A 15759-nucleotide genomic window follows, 5' to 3' on the forward strand; every position below is an offset into this window, starting at 1 on the left:
ACTTTATACACGGAATTCAGAAAGTGGAACGTGGGTTCAGAGCATTATCTAGAGATAAGCGCAGTGGGTGTTTCACATATAAATTTTATGTGGCTCCGCTGCCTGATTGCTAGATTTTCTTTTAACTTTATTAATAGAAACTCAGAAAATTCTAAATATGTTAAGCCATCTTTGATATTTAACATGAAAAAAAATACACAAGACTACAACCTGATTCTTACAGATATGATTTAACCTCTTCAATTCCTTTTCTGCAGAAAAAAAAAAAATCTCTAAAGGGAGAATGGCAGCAATCTTGAATGTTAGAAATATTTTATTCAAGGGATGTTATTGTTCTTCTCTGCCTATAATATTCCAATTTTAAAGAGTCTTAATCAGTTTTTCAATAGGGTTCAAACTAGTAATTTTAAAAGAATTGCTACCTTCCAACCATCATTCCCACTGAATTTCAGGCATAGTCAAAAAGAGTTATCAACCCAACTTTTAAAGTATGGTACTGGTAAGTCAGATTTCAGTTTTGTTTATTCAAAGTTTAATTTCCATGAAAAGGCTATCTTTCACTTTAAATGGTGTTTGATAGATAACACAAAGCAAACTGGTATCACATACCTCACAAACTACACTAATTGTAATAATTAAAAAGTAATCAAAAGTTGGGGGCAGGGCTTCCCTGGTGGCACAGTGGTTGAGAGTCTGCCTGCCAATGCAGGGGATACGGGTTCGTGCCCCGGTCCGGGAAGATCCCACATGCCGTGGAGCGGCTAGGCCCGTGAGCCATGGACGCTGAGCCTGCGCGTCCGGAGCCTGTGCTCCGCAACGGGAGAGGCCACAACAGTGAGAGGCCCGCGTACCGCAAAAAAAAAAAAAAAAAAAGTTGGGGGCAGAAATTCACTAATTTTGCTGAAATCATATGACTTCACTGAAATTATTTTCTTGCATAAGAATGAAGTCACAAGACAAATTGTGAAATCTGCTCATAGGAAAATTAATGAGTGTAATATAAATGAACACTAGACAATGCCACTTTTCTATTTTAATAATGCAGAATTATAAAAGCATGCAGCAGTTTAGATCTTTGTATATAAAATTAGGCACTAAATTAATTAATTAGTTCTCTATCTGGGCTAGCAAATTTTAACAAAAAGTTACTTTTTAATTAAATTTCAGATGCTTGTATGCTTGCTTCAACATGTCACATTCTAGAATTATAGATGAAACAGTCTCAAAAATTATTAAAAAAGCATGTAAAGCTGGTTCTTGATGCCAATAATTAACAGCTTTGCCAGTTTTCAGTATACTATAATATGTGATTGAAATGGTAACTTGGAAGACCAGATACCCAATGCGACTAATAACAAATCAAAAAGAACTGCCCAAAAAAGATATATCACATTCAACTTACAAAACATCAGACATCCTGTTGCATGTAATTTAAGAAATATCAAATATTTGACAGGTAATTGAGAATTTGCTAAATAAATATGTGACAATGTTAAATACCTTAGATGATTATTTTGAAGATTTTGTACCTGGTACTTCTGCAAAAAGCAAACTTAAAATCCCCCAAAAACCCAAACCAAGAAACAAAACCAACACTGTTCTAGCTGGAAAAAGTCATAACGAAGATTCTGCCTAAGAAATTTCTACAATGAAAATGAGATCATGAGAACTGTAAATTCCCGTGCTTTGGTAATAATGAATATTTCACTTCTCTTCCTATATTTAGTTGGCTACGAAGATTTGGTGTTGCTTCATAGCAATCCACTTAATTTATTACTTCCAAATGCCTAATCTTGTATCTAGGCCCTGGTGACTATGTTCAAAGTTATTATAAACTTTCTGGCATTACAAGCTCCTTCCGCTACTTTATCAGATATACGCTTACCTGGTCAACTTTGCTACAGTGATCCTGCTCAGTCTTGGTGGCTAGGATGAACTTCCTTCTCCACTACCTCAGGTATATCTGATCTAGATCGTTCAAACAGAGTAGTACATCCCACTAGGCCCAGAAGAAAACTGAATCTTGATGAGGTCATTTGTATCCTGGATCCTGGTATACCAGACAGATCTAGATCCATTTCTTGGACTTCCTGGGTACATAAATCTTTTTTTTTTTTTTTTTGGCCTAGGCTAGTTTGAGTTGGATTTACGGTATATGCAATGTAAGAAAATTTAACTAACTTAAACGTGCCACTTACGTCTACTGCATTTCCTACTTCCATTATTAATATCATATGATTCCATCACATTATAAGTCAAAAATATATTTCATCTCAAAAACAAAAAATTAGCAAACAACATACTTTTCCTGTTTCTCTGTCATCATATTTCCCATATTTCTGGTAATTATTTGTAAATCTCCCATCCCCAATCTTCAGTACTACAAATCTCCTTCTGAAATTTCCAGTTACCTGTTTGTTATATATCCTTCCAGAAATAGCCTATACACATACAAGCATATATGTATATTTGCAACTAAATACATCTACTTACAATATTGATGGCACTCTTTACACACTGTTAAAAACCTTGTTTTAAATTTAAAAGAATTTTTGTTATTTTGCTTCCTATTAAAAAAGAAATCCTCCATCCCAACCCATGTGTTGCACTCACTAGCTACATTCCCTTCCTTCCCTCCAACCCCCAAAGTGAAACACTTCCATGATTTTGGGTTCATCATTTTCAAGAATATTTTATACGTTTACTATGTAGTTATGTACTTACAGATAATATATCTGATTGTTTACACGTTTCTAAACTGTATATAAATGATACTCTACACATTCGCAGACAATTGCTTTTTTGGACAGTATTATGCTTTTGACTCTTATTTGTATTAATACGTGTATCTATTCTGATTATAGTTACCTTCACACGTTGTGAACATGTGCAGTACATTGGGATTACAGATATATTTGGACTTATTTTTACATGTTTTTCATATTTGGCATCCTTTTCCTTTGTTCCTTTTTCCCTCTACTTATACTGGATTAAAATATCTATATTCCCCTTTTTATTTACTATTTGGAATCTTTATATTTATATTCTACCTTGAAATTTTGGATAAACATACTTAAAAACATATTTTTGAGCAAAGCCTACAGTGAGTCAGAATTTCTATATACCATTAGCCCTCTGTATCTGTGGGTTCCACACCCACAGTTACTTGGTGGCTGACTAAGGGACCTAAACATCCGCAGATTTTGGTATCTGTGGGGGTCCTAGAACCAATGCCCTCCAGATAACGAGGGACAACTGTATGGACAACTGTACGATAAACATTTTACAGAAGTATAGCACTTTTTAAACTTGAATTTTTAGGCAAAAATTTTATTGAAGCAACACATGCATCACATATGTAAGCATACACATGGATGAATTATTTTAGGCAGGCTTATTGAGTTATAATTTAGACAAAGTAAAAATTCACCCATTTTTAATGTACAGTTGTGTAAATTTTGAAAAATGTATAGAGTCATATAATAACAATCACAGTCAAGATACAGAATATTTTCACTACCCCAAAGTGTTCCTTCATGCAACACTGCAGTCAATGTCCTTCCTTTACACGCAGCCCCTGGCAACTGCTGATGTGATTTTCACCCCTATAGGTTTCTGTTTTCTAGAACACCATATAAATATCATATAGTAGGCAGCCTTTTGAATTTGGCTTCTTTTTACTTAATGCTTTTAACATTCATTCATATTATTACATGTATCCGTAGTTCATTCCTTTATATCACTGAGCAATATTCCATTGCATGGATGTACAATGTGTATATTCATTCACCAGTTGATGAATATTTGGATTGTTTCCACCTTTTGGCAGTTTTAATAAAGCTGCTATAAACATCTGCATATTGATCATTTTGTGGAAATATGCTTTCATTTCTCTTGCTTACATAAACACCAAGGACTGGAATTGCTGGGTCACATGATAAGTGTGTGTGTTTATATACTTTAAAAGTTATATACTCTATTAAGTTATATACATTATAAAGAAACTGCCAAATGTGCTGCCTAAATTGATAAAACTTAAAAACATCTGTGCTTCAGCAAGGGGAACCATAAACAAAATGAAAAGACAACCTACGGAATGGGAGAAAATATTTGCAAATGATGCAACCGACAAGGGATTAATTTCCAAAATATACAAACAGTTCATACAACTCAAGAACAGAAAAGAACAAACAATCCAGTCGAAAAATGGGCAGAAAAACTAAATAAGCATTTCTCCAAAGAAGACATACAGATGGCCAAAAGGCACATGAAAAGATGCTCAACATCGCTAATTATTAGAGAAATGCAAATCAAAACTACAATGAGATACCACCTCACAACAGTCAGAATGGTCATCATTAAAAAGTCTACAAATAACAAATGCTGGAGAGGGTGTGGAAAAAAGGGAATCCTCCTAGACTGTTGGTGGGAATGTACGTTGGTGAAGCCACGATGGACGACAATACAAAGTTCCTCTAAAAACTAAAAATAGAGTTGCCATATGATCCAGTAATTACACTCCTGGGCATATACCCAGAAAAAACTATAATTCAAAAAGATACACGCACTCCTATGTTCATAGTAGCACTACTCACAATAGCCAAGACATGGAAACAACCTAAATGTCCACTGACAGATGAATGGGTAAAGAAGATACATATATACAACGAATACTACTCAGTCATAAAAAAGAATGAAATAATGCCATTTTAGCATCATGGATGGAACTAGAGCTTATCATACTAAGTGAAGTAACTCAGGAAGAGAAAGACAAATACCATATGATATCATTTACATGTGGAATCTAAAATATGGCACAAATGAACTTATCTGTGAAACAGAAACAGACTCACAGACCTAAGAGAACAGACTTGTGGTTGCCAAGGGGGAGGTGGTGGCGGAGGGATGGAGTGGGAGTTTGGGGTGAGCAGATGCAAACTATTATATATACAATGGATAAATAACAAAGTCTTACTGTATAGTACAGGGAACTATTTTCAAAGTCCTGTGATAAATCATAATGGAAAAGAATATAAAAAAGAATGTATATATACATATGTATAACTGAATCATTTTGCTGTACAGCAGAAATTAACACAACATTATAAATCAACTATACTTCAATAAAAAACAAAACAAGGGCTTCTGTGGTGGTGCAGTGGTTAAGAATCCGCCTGCCAATGCAGGGGACATGGGTTCAAGCCCTGGTCCAGGAAGATCCCACATGCCGTGGAGCAACTAAGCCCACGCACAACTACTGAGCCTGCGCTCTAGAGCCCATGGGCCACAACTACTGAGCCTGCTGTGTGCCACAACTACTGAAGCCCGTGTGCCTAAAGCCTGTGCTCCACAATAAGAGAAGCCACCGCAATGAGAAGCCCCTGCTTGCCACAACTAGAGAAAGCCTGCGTGCAGCCACGAAGACCTAATGCAGCCAAAAATAAATAAATTTATAAAAAACAAAACAAAACAAAAACCATTTGTGGTTAACTATCAATACAACAGCAATGCCATTTGTTGAATGCCTTCTATGGGTTGGACATTGTACCAAGTACTTGAAATCCATTACTATAGTCTATCCTGACAATCAACCTATGAGATAGCTCCTAGTATCCCTATTTTGCCGGTGATAAAACTGAGGTTCATGAACATTAAGCAACTTGTAAATATAACAGAGCTAGTGACTGACAGAACTCAAATACATATTCAAGCTTATTTGGTCCAAAATACATATTTCTCCCTTATACTTCAATATACAGCATTCTGGGATGTATGTGTGTATGTGTGTGTGTTGTACCTTTTCTCTTTTTTTATTTCCAGTTTTATTAAGATAAAATTGACACACAACATTGTATTAATTTTAGGTGTACAACGTAATGATTTGGTGTATATACATACTGCAAAATAAATACTACAATAAGTTTAGATAACATCCGTCACCTCACATGATGACAAATTTTTTTTCTTGTGATGAAAAGTTTTAAGATTTACTCTCATAGTAACTTTCAAATATATGATTCAGTATTGTTACTATGCTGTATATTATCACTTCTCCAGAAATTATTTACCTTAAATGACTGAAAAAAAAACGTTGGTTAACTAATGTTAGGTTAACCTTATAATTAAGTATCTCATTATTCCTAAACTATATCTTTAGCAATGCCATCTAAATAGGACAACCATTCGTACTACTACTGGATTAGAAATGAACTACATCGTTTCCTTAGAATTTTACCTAGTAATGTGGAATGACAAAGAAAAGACTACACTATTCACATCACTGAACACTATTTGTTATGGATATTGTGGAGAAACCACTTTTATCTTACTTTAACATCTTGTTATGTTTGTTTTTGAATGTGTTTTTAATAGTAATAGTCTGATACAGTTAAGCCTTCCTTTGGAACCTGCAAGACCATTAACAGAAATCTGTTTTTATCAGAGAACAGAGGCATTTGATCTTTTTTTTTTTTTAACATCTTTATCGGAGTATAATTGCTTTACAATGGTGTGTTAGTTTCTGCTTTATAACAAAATGAATCAGTTATACATATACATATATCCCCGTATCTCCTCCCTCTTGCGTCTCCCTCCCACCCCTCCCTATCCCACCCCTCTAAGTGGTCACAAAGCACCCAGCTGATCTCCCGGTGCTACGCAACTGCTTCCCACTAGCTATGTATTTTACATTTGGTAGTATATATAAGTCCATAGGCATCTGATCTTATGTGTGATATCTGCTAAATAAAGAAACATACAGCACAAATTAAATCACGGAATCAAATAATGTTAGACCTGAAAAGGATCTCAGAAGTAATACAGTCCCCTACTTTTTTTAGGTTAGGAAATTGTTGCTAATACAACACGTTTAGGGAAACATTTGGAAATTGTTCAAGGTTTCATAGCTGGTTAGAAGGAAAGTTGGAACTAGAATACAACTATCTGGAAAATATTGCTTATTATTAACATGCAATTAACATGTGTGTTAATTGTTTTGATAGAAGTGTTCTACAGAGTAACCACAAGTATATAGACTGTGCTACATTATTAAACACATCTGTAAGATACCTTATTAGATGTTTTCAAACAATATGTCTAATTACACAATTGCTCAAACAATATGACTATAGCCATTCTAGTATTTGACTTTTGAACCTCAGAAGCATGTTAAGAACCTAGTAAAGAAACACTGCAAAAGGATATCTAAAGAAATTAGAAGCTACTATATCAGAAAGATACAAATTACTGATTTCAATTACATTTCCCCTTCACAGGAAGACTGGGATTGTCCACCACAGTATATTACTACAGTGTATTGCTCTTCAAAGGTTATTCCTCAGAGGTTGTTAGGTTTTGTCCTCATGTCATGTCTCTCAGACCAAGGATGATCAGGTTCTAGACTTAAAAGCAGTCATATATGCACTGTCTAGTGATCTATCATCTGACGTGAGAGAGCAAAGAAATGCAAGCAGAAATAAAAACATTCATAGGCAGACAATGGCCTATGAGCAGTTAGCAGAAACCATGAAACAGAGAAAAGGAGGGTAGAGAGAAGTATGCAAGAAAGAGAGCACAGCACAGTGATTAAGAACAAACTTGGATTTGACTTCCAGCAATTAGTTCTTTGAATTATTCTATAAATAATTGAACAGGTTAGAGCCACTGAACCTCAATTTTCTCTTTGATAAAATGGGGGTGATAATCATCATGTCTCAGGATGATTATACAATGATAAAATGAGATAACTTACCATACTGTATAGCCATATCAAAGTGAACAAATATATAAGCTGTACAATAGATACGATTAAAACTTTGATGTGAAATTATTGTGGAAATAACTTTATGTCAGTAAGGAATAGCATTGTATCAAGTAACAGGTCAATAAGGTGAGAAGGAATTGGGCTTAAAGTGTAAGTTCAAGCCATGTGGTCATCTAAAGCATGGTTGTTAAGGACTATGATCATAATAAATACTTTAGACTTGTGAGCCATAAAGATTCTGTTGTAACTACTCAACTATTGTTGTAAAGTGAAAGCAGCCATAGACAATATATAAATGAACAAGCATGGCTGTATTCCAAAAAAACTTTATTTATAAAAACAGGCAGCCGGTCCAGAGGCCATAGTCTGCCGACTATGTATCTAGAGTGCCAGAGACTACAGGTTTACATAGAGCCTACTGAATATCTGTTGGTCTTTATAAGCTTTTGGTTAATGATACATGGGGAAATGAAGAAAGGAAATGTTTGATTTGTCTAGATGAACATGTTTCTGGGGGCGATGAAACAAAATACCTGAAATTCACACTGTTCTAGAAGAGGTTTGCCAGGGCACATAATGATAGGAAGGAAAAAAAGGAGTTAATAGTGGTTGTATGGCAACCATGTGCTTGCATGGTTAACACTGCATTGTGACAGGAAACCATCTTGTCAGTGAGCCATGATTTCACCTATTGTATATAAAGCAAAATAAATGAATTTAAAAACCTTGCAGCTTTAAATTCTATTTTCCCTGATATTAATAGAGTTTCAACAGCATTCTTTTTATTTGTGTTTGCATGGCGTATCTTTTTTATATCCTGTTAACGTCAATCTTCTTTACATGCCTAGGTTTAGACGTGACTACTGTAAACAGCATAAAGGCAGACCTGAGATATTGCGAGTTCGGTTCCAGACCACCACAATAAAGTGAATATTGCAATAAACAAAGTGACATGAATTTTCTGGCTTCCCAGTGCATATGAATGTTATGTTTATACTATACTGTAGTCTATTAAGTGTGCAATAGCATTATGTCTAAAAAAATGTGCATACCTTAATTAAAAAATACTTTATTGCTAAAAAATGCTAACCATCATCTGAGCCTTCAGTGAGTTGTAATCCTTTTGCAATAGTAACATCAGAGATCCCTGATCACAGATAACCATAACAAATATAATGAAAAAGTCTGAAATAGTGAGAATTATTAAAATGTGACACACAGTGAACAAATGCTATTGGAAAAATGGTGCTGATAGACTTGCTTGACAAAGTGTTACCACAAACTTCCAATTTGTAAAAAACTCAGTATCTGTGAAGCGCAATAAAGCAAGGTGCAATAAAATGAGGTTTGCCTGTATTTTTTTCCAGTCTAAAAATCTTTGTCTTTTAACTGGGACATTTGATCATTTTATATTTAATGTAATTACCTCTAGATTTGGGCTTAAGTATACATTCTTATTTTGTGCTTTCTATTTGTCCTGCTAGTTGTTACATTTTTGTTTTAAAATTACCTTTTCTTGTTATATTTTGGGTTCTTTTATTATCACATTTCCTCTTCTTTATTTGAACATAATACTTCCTTCACATTCTTTTAACAGTTATCCCAGAAATTACAAGACTCAAGTTGACTTATCATAAATCTAATATTAATACTCCTGGACAATGGGAGGACCTAAAATCCTTTAACTCTATTTACTTTCCTCCCAATTTATTTGTTACTGTTATTTAAATGTATTATAATTCATCTTATTTAGGTTTGAACCCAAAGGACATTATTAATATTATTTTCTTGAGTCAATGTGCCTCTATACTTGTCACTTTTTTTGTGTTTCATTCCTTCCTGGCTGGAAGGTTCCTTATGGCAGCCATCCTCAACCTTTTTGGCACCAGGGACTGGTTTCGTGGAAGACAATTTTTCCAAGGACTGGGGGGTGGGGGGAATAGTTCAAGCAGTAATGCGAGTGATGGGGAGCGGCAGATGAAGCTTCGCTTGCTCACCCACTGCTCACCTCCTGCTGTGCGGCCTGGTTCCTAACAGGCTGTGGACTGGTACCAGTCCATGGCCCATGGGTTGGGGACCCCTGCCTTATGGAATCATGTTCCTTCTATTTAAAGAAAGTTTCTTTAATACAAAGCTGAAAATGACTAACTCAATTTTTAGTTGTCTGAAAATGTGTTATTTTCATGTTTTTTTCTTTTTTTGAAAATTGTATGTGATTCTTTTTCAGATTTGCCTGGTGTTTCCTAGAAAACACTGTGGTTTATTCACATAGTTGAGATTCATAATCTATTTATTTAAATACTCATTGAAGCATTTCGTACATAGCTATTCTATATTCTACAGATGACTTTATTGTGTTTGTGTGTTCTCTTTTTGGGTTTGTTGTGTCTGTTGACTACCATTTATAATGGTTTTCTTTCTCATGTGCTTGATTGACCTTTGCTGTGAATTCACATTTTCCAGATAATAATTTATGGGAATTGTGCTGGACTAAATTGGCGATGCCTTTCTCTCAGGAGAACTTGTGTCTATTTCATCAGGGAGCCAGTGGGGACAATTCCTAGATAAAGTTCAAGAAGTCTGGATTAATGCTGCAGTTTCTGGCTCAGACTGGGATCCCAAGTGAAGATCAAAGTACTTCTATAGATGTTTGCCCCTGGTGTAGCTGGGGTACACTGGTTTGCTTACCAGTGGGGGACGTTTCTGGTTCAACTCCCAATTTTTTGGTGAAGTAAAATCTTTGGAAGCGTTCCTCTATTTTTTGTGAGTCTAGCAATGCATGAATTAGATTTTGTCCAGGACCTGGCAGGTCAGCAGCACAACGGTTGCCACAGTATGTTCTTGCCACACCTCAGGAAGGAAAAGCCTATATTGAAATTTAACACATATTATGCAATCAAAAGTAGACCAAACTGTTTTTATAATTTAATGTTTGGAATTCTCACATTTGGTACATTAACTGGATTTAATTATTTTAATAATTTTCCTGAATTGCTTTTAAATAGAAAAGATACAAGAGAAGGTTTCAGATTGCCACTTGCAAGCCCTTCTCTGAGAACAACCCACTGTGTGGCTATCCAGTCTAAAATCCAAATATATGAAACGTAAAGTAAAATTTTGAACAGTCACCCTAACAATATTTTCAATATCATAACTTTTAAGCTCTGTATTAACTAGTGTGACATGATTAGTATTTCTTTTGCTTCCTGTCTTTAAACAATAGCCTCTTTGTTCTACAATAAACACAATATAATATAATAATGAAAACTATTTAGAACAGTTTAATGGTCAGAATCACTACAGCAGCTAGCATGGTTCAGCTGAGTGATAAACTGTATCATAAGCTTGTTAGATGTCTGATTTCCAATAACTGCCACATAATCTAATTTAACAAATACTTAGAAGTTATCATAGTCTTGCTTATTTTAAAGGGGAAAAGTATATATAAGTAATTATTTAATTGATAAAATGTTGAAAAATAGAAATTGAAACATTCCCCATTAACTACCTTTAACACCGTGAATCCTTCAGGAAAAAAAATTCCTTGTGGTGGCAGAACCACTTCTTAGGAAATTATTTACTTAAACGTCTCAGGTTTTAAGGTTATAAATAAAAGTTAGTGTCAGAACCAGAATTTGAGTATAGAACTCTTAACTATCCATTAAATAAACAATCATGAGTCTGTACATTAACTACTTTGCCAACCTCTTCTCCAACTTTTAACAAGCTGTTATATCCTATTGTGATGACTCTAAAGGTAACATAGTTGACTCCAATTTGTAGCTCCTTTTCTGCTCACTGTCATTTATTTTAAAGTCTTATTTTTGTATTTTTATTTTTAGTGTATGATATCATTCAATTTTTAAGCCATAAGTAATTTAACATATTTATTTTGAACCATTTCTTTGTCCATTAATTCAGACTGTGGAGGCTCTATCTTTTCCACTGAATGAACTCTATCTCAGAAGATACTACCTTGATCTTAAATTTGTTGCTAGTTAGATCCCATTAGATGTCTGGCTCCCAGGATTTCTTGACTACACCCCTGAAAGTCATTTATACCGATATGTACAAAACCACTGACCATCTCACTGGCTTCACTAATAATCTACCCATCATTTAATGAGATTTGCTTCTTTTAATGTCTAGAAAACGGGTTAATCATGCAGTATTCATAGTCTTCAGAGAATATCCATTAAATTATTGATTTTCTGTCTATCACACCACTTGTTCTTGAGGTTATTTCCTCTGGAAAAAAAAATTATATGCAAGAAAACACTTAAAGCATCAGCTGGAATGTGAGTTACCCCCAAAAGTCCATTCTCCTTTCTCATGGCATGATACATTCCTTTCACCAAGCTTGCTCTCTCTGGTACTACCTAAGAACATGAGCACACAGAGAAAATTAAATTCTTATTTAAACTCAAGATGCAAACATTTCCCAAAATGACAATATTCCCCTCCTTTACAGGAGTTGTAAACGTTTCTCTACAGTCCGGTGCTCTTCTGTTTAGTTAGAATTTTAGTCAGCAGTATTTTGTTTATTTGTTCAGGATCTTGTATGTTTTTTCACTACATCTATAATATACTTCACCACCTGAACACCTGCTGAACTAAACTTAAACTTATCCTGCCAGCAAAAAATTTTGAAATTATGCAATCTGCAATTCAGTCCATGGCAAGCACTTGGGTAGAATTTCTTCTATACCTTTCAACATACCTAACAACAATTAAAGAACTGCCTGCGTAGAAATACTGCCAACTGAAAAGTTAGTGAAGCGAGTTTATTCAAGAGAACTTGAGTAACATTTTTGCTAAGGAATTTTCTAATACTCATATTAAATGAGTACCATAATCACCATCTATCAGATTAACCTTAACATTAATCTAAAATTTTATGAATGTATTAAAAGGAAAATCAGTATGATCATGTAATCTCTAATTAATAAAAATAAAAATTTCATTCATTGAAAAGTTTTTATATATATAGGCTATAAAGAAAATGTAAGACTATGGAAAAGGTTACTGAAAAATCAGCCATGATAACTGGAAAAATATATTCTTATACAAAGAAAAACAACATCTTAATAAGTTACATTCTACATGGAAATTTTTAAATAGTTCAACATTAATATGTAACTAGCAAAAATTACAATTATATAAAACATAAATATAAAGCTTTATAACCAAGGTTATATGAAAGATATTTTTACTGAAATAGTTCATAATTAAATAAGAGTACTAAGAAATTTCAAAGAAAAGAAATGTTAATTTATAAGTCTCTCATTTGTGAAACCATTTTACTCTGGTTTCTAACACTAAGCCAGTAAATTTCCTAGCCATCTTAAAAATCAACAAGAAATAACTGAAGTTATCTGAATTAAAGTCAAAGTTTTAAAAAAGACCAAAACACATTTTAAAGAAAAACAGAGGAAGCCAAGATTTCACATACAAATTAAAAATTTTCTTGAATACTTTAAGTTGACATAGAGGCATTAAACAAAGCAACTGAAGTATTTAAGAGATGACAAAACAAAGGAAGAGAAACTGCTAAACCTGACTTCATTTGTGTTAATCAATATAAACATTAATTTAAACGAAAATTCTGTATATGAACGTGGAATTATTTGGGAGTTGTGTTTAAGCATGTGAAAAGCATGAAAAAAAGAGAATTCCCTGTTTCCTTTTGGATGCTGCAGACAACAGCAACACAGCCTAGGGCACACTGCTGCGGATTTTAACTGTTGTATGGAACTACTCAAAATGCTTTTGATCCATTTTATCTTGCAAGTTAGCAAAGAAATGTTGCAATAAGAAACACCAACAAAGATCTGAAAAAGTTAAGCTCTGGATTACCATATTGTGTTCTCTTGCCATTCAATGCTTCATACAAAGGCAGTGGTGTTCAAAGTAAGGAAAAAAAAGTGGAGGGAGAGAGAAAAAAGAGAAACTGGTTTCAGAGAGCGCAAAGCACAAAGTAAATAATATTCTTCTACATCCCTTCTTTTTCACAGATTGGATGTTAAAAGAGTTGCAGCAATTAGGCTTTTGTTAATTACCAGCTGTTGAAACAGATGTGTTGACTATCCTTATTAGCCAACAGTTGGGTGAGAAGAACAATTGATGCCCCCTAAAACCAACAGCCAGCTGCTCTGCAGTAATTATCTCCAATTAATAATACAGGTGATAAAGGCAAAAAGCTCCTATCCGACTGTTTCAATAACTTTGGTAGTTTCAATAACTATGGCTTTATCATTACACAGTTATAGAGAATATATTTATTACAACAAGTAGGGTTGTGTATTTGACTCTCATTAACCCTATGGTAGTTTCCATTATGCAATTTCTGGAGAAGGAAATCAGACAAGTGCTAAGAGTAGAAGCAGACATTCGGTAGGCTTTTATTTATCATATTTCAAATGTCACTGCCAACTTACTTCTCTAGTACTAACAATAGCTAAGCATTAAGTTCTTTGAAAAAGAGAAGCATAACTAAAATCTGTTCTTTTTGATTTCCAGGTGTTTTCACTGATCATGTTTTATATTCAGTTCACTGAAGCAATATATTTCCTCTTGGTAGGACTAAATATCAGTGTCTTGTTCCCTAGTTTACATTTCCTCAGTGACTGGTAGAAGCAATTTTACCAAACCCAAAAAGAATTTACTTCATAGAAGTAAACATTATTTTATGTACACAAGGAGATCAGCAAAGCAAACGAGCAAGCAGGAAAACAAAACATAAAACCTTATTTTTATTTTGTAGACATCCTCTTATACAATATTCAAGTTTCCGATTATGATGATGTCAAAAAAGAAACATCACAATGGAGCATACTAATAAAATAGGAATAATTATATGTATAAAAATTACTTTTGCTATTTTCTATTGTCAAATGTTCATATTAAAATTTCACTTAAAAGAAATGTAAAACAAAGATTTTAAACAAGCCAGGCATCCACCTCTATCCTACAAAAGAGGTATCTACAAGAATTTACAACCATATCTATTCACTAATTAGAGAACACTTAAAGACACTGTCTTTGTGAAAATAAGGATTAGAGCTGGATGAATACACCCCTTTCACAAACCTTCCTCATGTCTCTGTTGGGTCATCATAAGCAGCTTGTTCTTCCAGAGTTAAATACAAAAGCTACTGATTATCAGTTCTGAACGCCCTCAGTTAGGCATCAGGACAATTAAGAGGGACAGAAATATTAAAAAACATGTAAATAAGTCATTTCACCAAAAGAGGCTGTAATAAAAAAAAAATGAACAAATGCAAACTTTCTATAGAAATATTATTTAGGTTGCCACTTGGGCACTCTGGCTTTCCAATATGAAAAATCTGAAGCTTGCCACATTCCATGTAATTACAGGACTTTCCATATTTATATAATTATGTAATTACAAACAAGAGAGATAAGCACATTACAAAAAAAGAGAAAGATGGTCCATTTCTATGAAACCAATTTCCCATGAAAATTTGTAATATTTAAAACGATATAATTCATAAGGAAGCTCCTGATATATGGAAGCTAGCAAAATGTGCAAATAGAGGAGCAAACTGTTGGTTTTAATGTCTGGACATCTTTATTAGGCTGTAGAATTTATTCTGTGATTTCTCAGTTCTAAGACAAGACCTAATTTCTCACATAGTTCTGTTAAGAGCAAACATCTACCCTGACACTGGAGCAGTCCTCCTTTCCCTCTGCACTATGCAGGAATACTGGAAAAGTACACACGTGACACAGCAGCTGATCATGCTTTCTCTTCTCTGTGGAAAGGTACGTACAGGTTGTGGTTACCATCCAAGGCAGCCATAGCTACTACTGAAGCAAGAGGGCTGTCCTCTCATTATATCCTACGTGACCTAAATACAGGGAAGGCAGAAGTGAAACCGACTCCTAAACTCACTGCTGTTTAACAATAAGCCAGGAAATATATATCCGCTCTCTTCCACAAAAAGAAGAATGGCAATATGTAGTGAATATCTGAT

General features: G+C 34.2%; 1 protein-coding gene across 8 annotated transcripts in view; it reads right to left on the bottom strand.

The window, feature by feature from the left end:
* Positions 1 to 15759, bottom strand: part of MIPOL1 (mirror-image polydactyly 1) — a 315627-nt gene that overhangs the window by 113702 nt on the left and 186166 nt on the right. The gene's annotated exons all lie outside the window — the stretch shown is intronic.

Source organism: Tursiops truncatus, chromosome 2 (genome assembly GCF_011762595.2).
Source record: "Tursiops truncatus isolate mTurTru1 chromosome 2, mTurTru1.mat.Y, whole genome shotgun sequence".
In the NCBI taxonomy this organism is placed as follows: domain Eukaryota; kingdom Metazoa; phylum Chordata; class Mammalia; order Artiodactyla; family Delphinidae; genus Tursiops; species Tursiops truncatus.